The 15,268-nt window shown below is 40.2% G+C and overlaps 1 long non-coding RNA gene across 1 annotated transcript; it reads left to right on the plus strand.

Annotated features, from left to right (window-relative positions):
* Positions 1 to 11,754: 11,754 nt before the first annotated feature.
* On the plus strand, positions 11,755 to 13,532 carry LOC143135139 (uncharacterized). The gene is made up of 3 exons (XR_012988809.1): positions 11,755 to 12,331; positions 12,451 to 12,506; positions 13,417 to 13,532. It is a non-coding gene; the product is annotated as an uncharacterized LOC143135139 (long non-coding RNA).
* The last annotated feature ends 1,736 nt before the right edge of the window (positions 13,533 to 15,268 follow it).

Genomic DNA, 15,268 nt, shown 5'->3' on the forward strand with positions numbered 1-15,268 from the left:
TGCTTCCCTATTATACTGTACAGCAAACTGGCTTGGTCTTAAGTTTAGTTGCATGTTAAGTCGTGCACAACCTCTTTACTTACTTAACCCTTGTAAGGGTTTGTGGGACTCATTTTTTTTGTTGTTTTTGCTAAGAGGTTTGCTAAAAGAAAAAAAAAACAATTCTTCAAACTAATTGGCCTTGGTTGATGTTGTGACCAGATGGCCCTCAAGTCGGTGTCATGCCGGGCTCACACTGCCAAGAGTCTTGTCAGCACCCTCTGGTGGGCATGCACGGCAAAAACCTTGTCCATGGTGTTTGTCAACAGAAGCATATGGCCATCTCAAACTTCAACAAGGCACGGCAGTCTCGCATTCGCCCTCGTTTGTCCAAGCACAAAAGGAGCTGCGCCGTCGAGGACAAGGGAGCTCTGGGTTCTCTAACTCCCACTTAAATATCTGTTTTTCACAGGCCGACAGGCCGAAGCCTGCCTACAGTCACGACCTCCAGTCTTCAGTGTGGAAACAAAATAAACACACCTGCGTTAGCGGGTTTTCACTGCATTTCTTCCTTTGATTCATTCTTGCCCTGCTACAATGTTCTGTGAGGAACATAAAAAATATATGTATTTTATTTATTATTATTTTCAAAGACTGCACATGGTACACACCCCCTACACAAAACTACATGTATTACATCTGTGGTGTTCAGGTCTACTGTACCCGAGTGTAAGTGTCTGTGTGCGGGAATGTTGTCTTTCTGCACCTGCTATTCCCATACAAAGTTACAAAATTGTTGCATTTCAACCACTTGCACCTGTTCTAATTAAAGGATAATTCCGGTATTTAGCACTTTGAGTCTCTTTTCTGGTTTGTTTTGGATGAACTAGAGTGGTGGACATCGACATTTTTATGATGGGTCCAAGGGCGTAGGTTTGGTCTCAGCTTTGGTGGGGACACATCCCCAACTCCTGTTGTCATGATACCAACATTTTTGATCACACAAACCAAATCCAATTTTTTAAAATCGGATTTGGTTTGTTGCAATCATATCGAGTGAGGTCCACATCATATTGATATTTAAATTATTAGGCTACACTTGTCTTTAATATCATCACATTTGTGGTGTGTAACTCTAATTGAGTGCCTGTCACTTTAAGAAGAACATGAACGCAATTAGCTTTCAGTCTCAAGGTTTTAGGCGAGTGGAAAATAAAAAAAAAAGGTAACGCTTTAGAATAGCATGTGCTTATTAGGTATTAACAGTGCATAATAAGCAGTTAACAATTCATTACTAACAGTTAGTTAACTGTTGTTATCTTTTAATAGCATTAACTAACTGTTAACATGCAGCTTGTAAGTGTTAATAAGCAGCCTTTTAAGTTACTTACAAGCATATTTGTTAACAGTTGTAAGTGTTAACAAGCAGCTTGTTAATGCTTGTTAATGGTGTATAAGACAAAGAGGTGGATAACTAATACGCTTATAAGACCTTTCTTACCTATTTGTAGTAAATTTTGCAGCCCCCCAATCTAAACCGAGGACCATGTAGCCTATAGTTCCACAAGCCCAACCTTCTATCTCTCTATATACTGTATCTCTCCATCTAGCTTGGTTTAGCTGTGAGAAATGCACCTTCAAAATTGTTGCAGTGAGCAGGAATCAAACCCCGTTCTCCCACGTCAAAGAGTGCATCGCTACTTGTTGAGCTACACTATTGTTCCTAATTTGCTGATGAAAATGTTCATTTTGATTCTATATTCCGATGTTCTATATCATACTAGCTATGCTTTTTACAAATATGTTTCTGATGGAAAAGTGGTGTTTAATTTCCTTAATCTTTGTTCAGTGATCGCATAAAACAGTTTGTCAGCAGTCTAAAGATATGCCAGCTTTGTATATAGTTTGGTTACCTAGCAACCGAGGCTTAAAGACAATAAGTGGGTGCATTCAAAGCTCTGGTTCAAAGTTGCAAACATAGGCGAACATTCGTGATCGATTTGAAACATGTTTCAGTTTGCCTTAAACAGAGGCGAACATTCGTGGTCTGTTTCTGCATTAATTAAACACCACTTTTCCATCAGAAACATATTTGTAAAAAGCATAGCTAGTGTGATATAGCACTTCGGAATATAGAATCAACATAAACAATTTCATCAGTTGTATAAGAAATGTAGTGTAGCTCAAGAAGTAGCGATGCACTCTCTGATGCAGGAGACCGGGGTTTGATTCCTGCTCACAGCAACAATTTTGAAGGTGCATTTCTCACAGCTAAACCAAGCTAGATGGAGAGATACAGTATATAGAGAGATAGAAGGTTGGGCTTGTGGAACTATAGGCTACATGGTCCTCGCTTTAGATTGGGGGGCTGCAAAATTTACTACAAATAGGTAAGAAAGGTCTTATAAGCGTATTAGTTATCCACCTCTTTGTCTTATACACCATTAACAAGCATTAACAAGCTGCTTGTTAACACTTACAACTGTTAACAAATATGCTTGTAAGTAACTTAAAAGGCTGCTTATTAACACTTACAAGCTGCATGTTAACAGTTAGTTAATGTTATTAAAGGATAACAACAGTTAACTAACTGTTAGTAATGAATTGTTAACTGCTTATTATGCACTGAGCACATGTTATTCTAAAGCGTTACCAAAAAAAAAAGTGCAAGGATATGTGGTTTCAATTCATCATGTTTGCTATGTCATTAGATAAAGCAAATGTTCAAAAAACTAACAAGTCAAAAAAAATCTTTCTGGGATGAGATCGTAGAAGAGATAAGTGTCTCGCAATGTTCATTTCTATGTGTATGGATGTCAGTGACATGTTGACTTCTATTCTGTCCGTGCGGCACATCCTTATTCAACATGACTCCTAACTTTGGTTGAACGATTACAGAAGCTAGGTTTTACACATGCTATTTTACACAGTAGAATCTGCATTTGAAAGCTTGGTCATCAGTTGCCAGTTTGTATGGCTAGTTATTTTGCATAGCTGATCTACAAAGCACAAAAAGGGGCAAAATGTGCATGCTGAATGGCAAAGGGAATATTAAAATGTTTTACACTGGCCTTTTCTGAGTTATGTATTGGTAGGCATCCCTGATAACTTAGCCTATACCGACACACTCCCTCGATTTTCTGCCAGTGTCACCACAAAGTGAAGTAGACCTAGGCTATGCTTTGACGTTGTGCGTGCCAGATAAACCCCCTTCGGTTTCAGCCAATCAAACGACAGTGTTTCTGTTGTTGATAGCACAGAGGAGTTCGCTAAAATATTGGTGGGGACAATTTTGTCATCTTAAAATATTGATTGGGACTAGTCCTTAGCGTCCCACGCTATAAGCCCATGGATGGGTCCTGTCTCAACTTTTCTGACTTAATTGAATCGAATTGTATTGAATACAAATACAGCGGGGAAAAATAAGTATTGAACACGTCAACATTTTTTTCAGTAAGTATACTTCCAGTGAGGCTATTCGCATGAAATTTTCACAGGACATTAGTATTAACTTAGGTAATCCACACATATATAAAAATCCAAACATTAATGTCTAAAAGTAGAGTTATGAGTAAAAAAGTGGAATGGCACAGGGAAAAAAAGTATTGAACACGCTAAGAAAAAGCAGTACACAAAGGCGAGGAATGACAAGGAACAAACTGGAATCTATAAGTAGTTAGAGAAATTATCCCTCCTATCTGTGCAAAATGATATAAGCTGGGTTAGTACATACTGGTGGGCTATAAAAAGGTTTTTTGTTACCAAGGTGTCACACAAAAAACATTTCATGATGGGTAAAAGCAAAGAGCTCTCCCAAGACCTTTGCAACCGTATTGTTGCAAAACATATCAATGGAACAGGTTACAGATGCAGAATCATCCAGCAAGCAGTATTGGAGCCATTATCTTCAAGTGGAAGGAACATCACTGCATAATCAACTGGCCATGCACAGGATCTCCTCGCAAGATTTCTGACCAGGAAGTCAGAAGGATAGTCAGAAGAGTAGCCCAAGAGCCAAGGACCACTTGGAGAAAGCTCCAGAAAGACTTGGAGGCAGCAGGTACAATTGGTACAGAGAAAATCATAGGTAATGCACTTCACCGCCATGGCCTCTATGCACGCTCATCCCGCATGACTCTATTGCTGAAGAAAAACATGTGAAAGCTCATTGAAAGTTTACTACACAACATTTGGACAATCCTATGAAATACTGAGAGAATGTATTCTGGTCAGGCGAGGGCAAAATTGAACTTTTCGGATGTCATACTACACAACATATTTGGAGGAGAAATGGCACTGTGCACCCTAAAAATACCCTACCAACAGTGAGGTTTGGAGGTGGTGGCATCATGGTGTGGGCTGTTTTTCATCTCATGGCACTGGCAGACTTCATACAGTTTAAGGAATGATGAATGGAGTCATTTTGTTCCGGGAGAATCTTTACATCCACCAGGATGATGAGGATGAGACATGGCTAGACCTTTCCAGCAGGACAATGATCCAAACCATTCAGCTAAGGAAACTCTCAATTGGTTTCAGAGAAAGGAAATCAAGGCCCTGACTTCAATCCAATTGAACAGTTTTGGAAGTTAACTAAAGATCAGGATTCACAAGAGGGACCCCTGGAATCTTCAATATTAAAGGACTATCTGTTTAAAAGAATGGGCCAAAATCACACCAGAATACTGTGACTGATTAGTTTCGTCATACAGGAAATGCCTTGAAGCTGTCATAACGAATAAAGGCTTTTCCACAAAGTATTTAAGAAATTTCAGCAGGCGTGTTCAATACTTTTTTCCTGCGAGGCCACTAGTAGCAATCTATGAGGAGCAAGAGAGTTTGATTGGCCCTTGACCCAGGTTACTTGACTGCAGAGTGAGGTGAGAACATAGGTGCGGTTCACAGGGGTGTCTTGGTGGAGCAGGGTCGTTTATGGTGGCTGCATGTTAAGTCTGCAAGTGTTGTAGTAGAGTGAAGAGGTGACACCAGGCTTAATGTTCAGGAACTTTTACTGGAGAAAACTGCATCGTTACAGTCAAGCATAACACACTCGGCCAAGTTCTTCAAGCGCGGGCATACAACAGAACTCTTCCTAACTACGGTGGCCGGTATACCTCAACAACTTAGTATACTGCAATTCTTATCTAATTTCGGTTGTCAGCACATGAGAACTACCCCAATACATAACACCTTCCCCCCACTATTCAGAATCCTGGTAGCGCCTTGGGGGAACCCTCAGGCGTACTGGTCGTTGGAATGTCTCTTGAGTTGTCAGAGCTGGGGTGGCAGTTTCTGAGCTTGTGGAGGATGGGGCAGTAGGTGGGACATCAGGCTGGCTGTTGTCCGACAGCTCGTTGTCAGCTTTGTTGCAGGGAGGGCTACTTAGGCTGTCATCGAAATCTTTACTTATAGGTAAAGGCAGCCTGCAACACTTCAATGGATCGGTTCCAGATGGATGAGTGGAGCTAGGCGGAGCGAAATTCATCTGGCTAGGGTCAGGTTAGACCTGCACTGCAAAAACTGCTTATCTAAAAAAATCTAACCAAGTGTTATTAATCTTATATCAAGATAAAAAAAACTAGTTGGTATTGTTTTCAGTATAAAGAGACTTACCTAGCGCTTTCTTGTGAAAACATTTGACTTAAAATAAGTCAATCTTTTTTTAAATTAAGACATCTCATCCTGAAAACAAGCAAATTTGTCTGCCAGTGTGTTAAGCAAATTTGTCCTAAAAACAAGGTAAGTCTTTTCATACTAAAAACAATACCAAATAGATTTTTTAATCTTAATATAAGATTAATAAAACTTGGTTAGAATTCATTTTTTGCAGTGTGGGTACCACTGGCAGTTTTTTTCAAGCCTTAGTTTAAGTAATTCATTGATGGTAATAATATAATATTTCATGGTTGATTTTTTTGTGTGCATTGCCCCATGTTTGTAGGCTACTTGTTTTTTGTATGTTGGTTAACAGTTCCACAATATAAATTTGGTCAAGAAGTGTCTGTTAAATGTAATGTAATGTAATAAATGCAAATTTCATTTTTACATTATCTGTCATAATTTAATTGCCTCTTTCTCTTTCTCTGTCTTATGTATGTTGATAATAATAATAATAGTAATATATATTGAAAAAAAATGGGGGCAGGGGGCCTCGGGGAGGCCTCTGGCCCGGGCCCCAGATGACCTTAACCTGGCCCTGAAGGCAGGTGCATGGCAGTTGAGGGGCGTCGTCTCCTGAGTTGGTCCACATGACGGCGATGCTCTTGACCATTCTCAGTTCGCACTCTGTAAGACAGGGGGCCAGTGATTCCAACAACCTCTCCTGACACCCACTTAGGCCCTTCTCCATAGTGCCTCAAAAACACAGGCTCGTTCGCCTGAAAATGCCTCACTGGCCTTTGACCTAGGGCCGCAGCTTCCTGTCTCTTTTGTTGCACGTCTGATGCAAAGTCCGGATGCAGACAGTCCAAAGCTGTAGTTAGGCAACGACCCATCAACATTTCAGCTGGACTCTTCTGCGTCACCGAATGAGGTGTGGTTGTGTTGTGCCAGCAGAAATCTGGCAAGATGTTTCGGCCAATCCCCCTGAACCATTCTTCCCAAAGCCTCCTTAGTCATCTGCACCATACGCTCAGCTTGCCCATTAGAAGACGGATGGTATGGGGCAGTAGTGCTATGCCTGATGCCATTACGCTGTACAAACCCTTTGAACTCTAATGAGGTGAATGCCGTGCCACTGTCTGAGACGATTACATCTGGAAGGCCATGGGTCGCCATGAGCTTACTGAATGTGGTAATCACAGCTGAGGAAGACATATAGCCAGGGCTTAAATTTCACTGCGGGATTGCGGGTATTGCGCATAATTTGTTCAAGTCCCGCAACTCTAGCCATCATAATGCGAGAAATTCCCGCATACACTTTTACAGCCTGTCTGATGACGTTAATATAATCATGAAGTAGGGTAAATGCGGTGCTATGGACCGGACGGATCAACTACCGAGTTGAATTGAACAAAGCCTCATGCAGATGCAGACACACACAGACGGAGAGAGAAAGAGAGAGAGAGAGAGAGAAAACCACTTTGCGCTTACGCAAATAGGCTACGCAACCATGGCAAACTTTTACATCTGGAAAGAGCTCCTTGGTAACTATCCTGCTAGCTCAGGTCACGTCAACACTTGATCCCAGAAAGATTGTCTTCGACTTGTTAGTTTTTTGAACATTTATTGTATCTAATGACATAGAAAACATAATGATTTGCATCCACATATCCTTATGCACTATGCACAACTTTTATTCACTAGCGACTAGCCTAAAACCGTCAGGCTGAAGGGAGGCTAATTACTCTCACGTACTTTCTTAATGTGACAGGCACTCAATTACACCTACTCATCACCAATGTGCAGTGAATTAGACCTACACACCACATTAAAGATATGCCTAAGTGTTATAGGTTAAACGTCAAAATGAAGCATTCAAATTACTAAATATGGTTTAGCTACTAGTAATTACTAGTAAAATGCTATACATTAAAAAATACATTATTAACTAAATACACTCTGAGTTCCCCATATATTCCCCCCCATTTTGAAAAATGAATTTTAAGCCCTGAGAGCTCACCAGCTCCACCTCTAACCACTTTGAATATGAATCCACCACAATGAGGAAAACCTTCCCATGAAAGGGGCCTGCAAAATCTATGTGGAGATTGGACCATCTTCTTAAGGGATGCACAGGGTGGGGCATGCCGTGATTGCTGACACGTTGAGCAGCCCCTCATCATCTCCTCCATTTGGGCATCTAACCCTGGCCACCAGACATAGCTGCGGGCAATGCCCTTCATGCGGACAATTCCAGGGTGGGCATCATGTAGCAGAGCAACGTCTTTACGCAACTGTTCGGGGAACACCACCCGATTTCCCCACAGTACACAGTTTTTATGGACAGACATTTTGTGACGCCGCATAAAGAATGGACTGAAACGCTTGTCACTGACACAAATTCGCCACCCGTGCAAAATCCACCGCAAAACTCGCGACAAAACTGGATCTCTTGCTGCCAGTGCCCTAATCTGGTCAGCATGAAGAGGCATGTCTGGAACTGCCTCCAACAGCAAAACTTCAAGTGGCGGCGGATTGTCTGTAAAAGTTGCTGGGAGAGGTAAACGGCTGAGAACGTCAGCATTGGCCAATTGCTTCCCTGGCCGATAGCAGAGCTCATACTTATATGCATAAAGGATCAGACTCAACGTAAAACCGGAGGAGACATGACTTGAGGCATAGGCTTTGTATTATGTAGTAAGCCCAACAGAGGCTTATGGTCTGTGTAGACCACAAATGGCTTGCCGAATAGATACTGGTGGAATTTCCGCACTTAAGTTAGCTTTTTGCTAACGTATGATGCTATACTACCCACAGGTTGCTTGAAGCAGCCGGCTCAACACACAGGGCGAGTTGACCAATCATAGTTTTGTGCATAAAGTTAAAGCAACAAACACGGGTATGTAGTGAGCACTCAAAATAAAAGTATGTGCAATAAACTGACGCTTTGAATAGCCCAGGCTACTTTGGAGTTGAGACTTTGACTAAACAAACGACAATTCCGACTGCAAGGTCCCAAATTGAAACGAGCGATAGGCTAATGCCACATAGCTAGACAACAACAAGTGGCAGACTGAGCGACGTCACTTATGCTAAAATCTGTTTTTGAGTCACATCGTTGCAAATTTCAAACAATGATGCATCATTTCACAAAATGATTTGTCCTCAGTATTAGGAAGTTATTCAGTAAGCTTAAAACACATTTAGCCTTAACTCAAAAGAGTTATTAGGCTTATGTCATTCTGATCTGTAGAAATGTCACATGCGGCCATGCCTAAATTTATTACACATGTATTAGAGACCACATTAATTATAGGCTAATATATTATAGTATTCAGTATTCATTATTGAATGCTTAGCTGGAATGATGTTTCCCTATCATCCTATTTTTAAAGCAGGCATACCTGTGGGCATGTAATTGGGCTACAGGTTTTCTTCAGGAATGGCATGTTTGAACGGGCACTGCACTAGTAAATAAAAAATCACAAAATCATTACAGCAGTTCATAGTGTAGTGGTATGGAAGATGTAGGAACTTAATCTGTTAACTTTTTTTGTCAATGACATCCAAGGTTCGAATCCCAGCTAGATCTCTGGTTGTTTCGTTTTATTTTTTTCATTCATATGTGTCGTATTTGTGTGGATAATGCTTAAAGGAGAAGTTCGGTGTGAAATTGACCTTAGCTGTACTGAAAGATGTTGCTGAGTACTTACATGTGTCCAATAGGCACCTTCGCTCACCCCCTAGCATTCTGAATTACGCCATTTTTAGCCGAGTAGCTGTGGGGGCATAGCGTAGCCTATGCAACTAAATCACTATTTTTACACCATTAAAAAGGTTCCAAGTAACTCCACACTGCATTGGTAGACTTCTGAGGGTCTTGGAACCTTTTTAATTGTGTAAAAATAGCGATTTAGCTGCATAGGCTACGCTATGCCCCCCACAGCTACTCGGCTAAAAACGGCGTAATTCGGAATGCTAGGGGGTGAGCGAAGGTGCCTATTGGACACATGTAAGTACTCGGCAACATCTTTCAGTACAGCTAAGGTCAATTTCACACCGAACTTCTCCTTTAAACGGACATGTATTACACATAAACTAGTGATGTTTTCAGCGATATCCATTATGTTGTCTCACTTGCAAATACTTCATGAAAATGTGAACCTCTAGCACTCCAGGGGCGGAGGCAGAGCAGAACGCTCTTAAGAAGTAAGCAGGGTCTTGTTGAATATTAACTGATATTATGCAATTCACCAGTTAACATGCTCACCAGCTAAACTGGCACACCGGTCGCAAGCACTGCACCCCGACAACTTCTCTGGTGACTTAACAAGAAGGTTCATCACTGCGGAAAACAGAATCACTGAAATTGTGCAGCCGGTGACGATGCCCACCTCCAGTCTCTGCCAGTCAGTGGTGAAGTCTCCGCAGGTAAAATGCATTTTGAACTTCCTTGTCCTTCCTCCATGCCACTCTCAGTAACTTCCAGTCATTTCCTGAGCCTTTCTCAGTAGCCTACTTACACCTTGTAAGGGATGTTGTTAGGCCCTGGGACTGATTTTACTCTGGCCTTCTTAAAAAAGATGATCACTTCCCGCTGGTTTTATGAGTTTCTTCATCTCTTCCAAGCTGTCCTCCTTTCTGGGATCACTATGGACCTGACGGAGGTGCTCCTCCTCCTTTGTTGCCTTCAGCTCCCTTGATATTTTGTTACCCTGAAGTCTTGACAGGTATTTGAAGTCTGTCCTGTCCATCCGTCGCTTCCTGTTTCTGTGGTAAAGAAAATATACCCTATGGCAAATTCCAGAGAATTTGTGATAAAAACAAGTGATTTCGACCATAAATCTGAAGAAATGGAAAATTGTTGTATGCAGGTTATGAAAAGACAGTTGTCCAAAAGGCCAAACAAAGCAAAGCAAGAGACGTATAACAACAGACTTGTATACAGTGGGAGACATAGACAGGCATCGGAAAGAGTGTTCTACAGCTTGTCACCACTATATTTGCTTTGTCTTTGATTGAAGTATACGCCCCGTCCCTTGTGACAAGACGCAATGCAGACATAACATTTTCCTTTAACATCAGTCAACTGCCTAAGATCAGGGTCATCACCAGAGACATCAAAGAGCTCTATCATGTTCTGCCAAGGTGTAGTTGTCATTGTTCTCCTGGGTAAGTGACCGTTTAAAACACCTTAAATTACCTTTTTCTCTTGGCATTACACCTGATCAGTACATAACATGTGATTTTATTTCATGAGGCTAAATTTTGATTGTATTGTTAATTTGCCTTTTTTATTAAATACATTATATTTGTTTTACTAATGCTATGTTTCCTTTTAAAGTTGTTAAATACATCAAACAAGTAAAAATATTGATATTCACAGGTGTAAAACAATCAGTTCTGGAGGTCTTGGGAACTGAAGTGGACCTGAAAGTCATACTGGGAGCTAATGTTACTCTATACAGTGACTGTGTTTGGACCAGTGGTTCACATAGTTGGTGGTTCAGAAATTGTTCACATTACAGACAGCCTTCATTTAATGTGTCAACCAAGCATTTATTTTCCAAGTCAACTCAACCAACAAAGGATTCAAAAATTCCCCGCTACACCTTTCATCTGAACTCCTCAAGCAGTTCTCATGATCTTGTAATTGAGAACATAACTGAATCTGACCTGGGAGTGTACTACTGTTCAGTTTCCAAGAAAAACTTGGTTGATGAAGGTATAATTAAGCAAATAGAAACTCATCATTTTAGTAAAATTACCTATAAGCTGTCATTTGAAGGTAAGATAATGACCACTCTCTGACTGCATAATTGTATTAAATTAAATTGAATATAGACCAGGGAATCCCTCACATTTATTGGCATACAATGTGAACATTTTACAGTCAGTACATCTTGATTGATTTCGCTTACAGCCAGACAATTTAGTTATTTTACCTGAAAATATTGACTTTTTGATGTTTCACTGACATACAAGAAGGAGAATGGTGTCTCTGACATTGTCGATGTGCATCCGGAACACCTGGTATTGCACTATTTGTCGGTTTAAGACAAATAGGGTAACCCTTTAGCGCTAGATGGGTACCCAGTATGTTGAAAATTAACAAAAAGGGGAGTCCCTACATTGTGTTGCTGATGTTGCTGTAGCTAAGAATAAATATGATCAGTTAACATTATTGTTGTAAGAGAAATGAGGAATAATGTTGGTAATTTTATTATACTGAGGTCCATGGGTCCCCTGGTTAATTGTTGCATTAAAAGTGGATTTCACAATTCTATAGCAATATACCTTTGAAATTTGCTGAAATGGCTCCCAAAAGTCTTCCAGGTTTCCTTCTGTTTCCTGTGTTGGTACAGAGTTCTGTTTCTGTAAATGGGAAATAAGCAAAGAGGTTTAAGAAATATGGGCTGAACCATACATCATTCAGTCAGTTCAATTAGGCACATGGGCATATTTGCTGTTGATTTACTGGGGGTTATATGACATTTATAAACGTGATGTGTTTTTTTGTTTGGATAAAGCAATCTAACATAGTATACTTCACTACTTGTAGAGTTGCACCGTCTTTAACATCCCCTTCTGCATGTGACCTCAGGGTCCCACCCCACTCTTCCACCCTCCAGTACTCCTCCTCCTGATGGTGGTCAGTGCTGGTCAGTGCTGGTCATCTTGGGTCCCGTGTGTGCTCTACTCTCTGCCCTCATCTTCTCCACCAGTGTGTACTGCCTCTGCCATAAGACCGGTATGGAATTTACATTTACAGACATTTGCATTTGAAAATGCATTATAATGTCATATTGGGCATGAATAGTGATGCTGGTGAAGTATACCTTTATCTTTGCTCTTATTCATCATCCACAGCACCTGTGGAATCTGTGGTGCACCTGAAGGAGAGAGACACCCAAGGAACCGAGCAGGTATTTCATTGAGTAGTTGTCCATAGTTTATTAACTGCTGGAAAGTTTATTACCTATCCATATAAATTATACAGGTGTGTCTCAAAAAAATTAGAATATTATGGAAAAGTTGTTTTTTTTTCTCCATATTTTATTTGCAAAAGTGAAACTTTGATTTAATCTAGATTCATTATGCATCAAATGTAATATTTGTTTTAATCTTGATTATTCTGATCTTGATTACAGTTTACAGCTCATGGAAATAAAACAATAAATCCAGTATCTCAAAATATTAGGCTAAAGAATTTATAACAGAAATGTCAACTTGCGAAGAACTCTGATCGGCTAATTAACTCAAAACGTCAGCAATGGTTTCCTGAACCTTTAATCTAAGTGTGGACAAACAATGGACTTCTCCATGATATTCTAATTTTCGAGTATCTGTACATACAGGACTCAAGGAAAATATATTACTTAGAACAATTTCCTATCTGAGATTTTCAGGTCTTATTGAATCTATACTTCTTTCATAATAGTTTACTTTAATACAATTTCTTAATTACCGGTATGTAGTCCATATGAACTCATTCCCATTACTCATTTCTTTGGAAGCAGTGATTTAGTGTCATTATGATCTCATGGGAACATAAGCAAATTAGTCATTTGTAATCAAATTTGTGGTTGAATACACACTTGTAACGGTAATCTTCGGCAATTCAAAGGTAATCTTCTGACATGGTTTAGATGGGAACGGTAGCCACAAGCTTCCAGCCTTTGAGTGTTTCAAGGGACTGAGAGCATATATCCCCTCTAATTAAAATAGGCAACTCCCTGCCACTCAATATCAAGAGTACAGTTTAAGGTTATAGAGATATATTTTATTATTTACAATAAGCAGAACATATCATATATACTTATGTTATCATTTTAGGATGAAGATGAAGAGGTATGTTATACTTCATTGGATATGCCAACCAAAGCATACAAAGTAAAACCCAAGACAAAAAGAAATCAAAACTCCGACTTCAGCATCTACTCTGAGGTCAGAACTCATCACTCATGAACTTAATCAATGGGATGGTTCACCTGAAAATACAGTCTGTAATAATAACAAATAAAACATTTTCATAATCTGTTTGAGAGTTCAACCCTACTAATTGTGGCACATATGTTTTTGTTAAAATATTTCTTGGGAAATCTACTGGAAAATTGGAATGAACGGGGTGGTGTATTCCATTCCTATTCTGATTAAAAAGCTATGTATACAGTCAATAGGGTCGCCTTCTGTAGCTTTCAAGGAAAAGCAAAGCAGGAACTGCTATTCTGATCAACAATTCTAGAGCGCTTGTAAACCCCCTGTACAAACCCCCTGTAAACAGATGACATTTCATTCTGACTAGTTTAGTCAGAAAGACAAAAAAACTGTCCATGTAAAAGGGGCTACTGATATTGATCATGGCCCACCACAGGTTGTTCTTCATACAAATGCCAGACTAGATGATATCATTTGTGTGTTTTGTATGCCAGCCCTTACAAAGGGCTCTTGTTGATCTTTGAGCAATCTGTCAGTTTCCTCTGTATAGAAAGCAAAAGGCTAGGCCCTCTCTTCCACCCTTGCTGCTACCTTTTACCTCCTGCTGCTACAAGCTCCCATTTCCATCTAAAGCAAATGCTATCAGTCACCCCAATCACTGTATTGCTAATCATGCATCAGTCATTTACAACATACTAGTGCAGTTATGTTGCACTATCAATGCTCTGCCCAAAAAGATAAATGTGCATATACTGTATGCACAGCCAACAGTGGCCTGAACCATCATGGTGATTGTGGGTTTCCTGTTTTTCTCATTGACACATACTAAAACCATGCTCTACAATGCACGTCTTCTTTCTCAGAAATGTCCATTGGTGACATAAAAATGTTGCCACACTTTGAGCCAACCAATGGGCATGGTGATCAAAAGCACAGATGTCAGACCCTTTTATGGTCATGTGTGGCTACACCAGTGCACTGACGGCAAACAAGTTAGTAGCTGCAGGACGGGGTGAGCAAAGACTTGGTGAAAAACATGCAGTGGGCTAGATCATCGTGTATTCCCATTAGTTCCCAGGCAGCTACCTCCTGCTGTTGGTTTAAGACCCAGTCAGGCTATTTAATGAAGCCCCTTCTCCTGACTGTGTAGGCCTAGTGTTATCATATGTCACAATTGGCTGACTGTCTGACCATGCATCTTTGCCTGTGCTTGGTTTCTGCTCCTGTGAATAGGGTATCGCACCAAGGCCAAAAATGTTTACTTGGCTGTTTGTTCAGGATTAAAAAAATTGACACTTCTACTGAGTTTTTTTTTAACTCCAACATAATTTCAAATGTGCTCTTAATAATGGCTATTTTACGACGGAGTATTAGGGCCACACATGAAGAAAAAAGTATTTTTGTCATGGCGAGATTAAACTCGACATGTCGACTTTAAAGTCGCCATGTCGACATTAAACTCGACATTTCGAGAATAAAGTTGAAATATCATGTCCACTTTAATCTCGACGTGTCGACATTAAACTAAGTTTGGAGAGAGAACGACTGCTCAGGACGATTGAAAAGGAGGACGAATAAAACATTCCAGTTTTCTTCGAGTGCAACAATGATTAGACATAGGCCTACATCATGTGCACAAAACATAGAACATAACCTCCGTTGCTCAGCCAAATACTTTCCTGTTATCGTGTAATCCATGTTTATCACGGAGTTACAGGCGATAAATGGGATGGTCAAAAGTAAACGTCAT

The sequence above is a fragment of the Alosa pseudoharengus genome, unplaced genomic scaffold (assembly GCF_046254945.1).
Source record: "Alosa pseudoharengus isolate Yale_2024_CS ecotype anadromous, Long Island Sound unplaced genomic scaffold, YU_APseudo_1.1 YU_APseudo_1.1_scf_2, whole genome shotgun sequence".
NCBI classification, from domain to species: Eukaryota; Metazoa; Chordata; class Actinopteri; order Clupeiformes; family Clupeidae; genus Alosa; species Alosa pseudoharengus.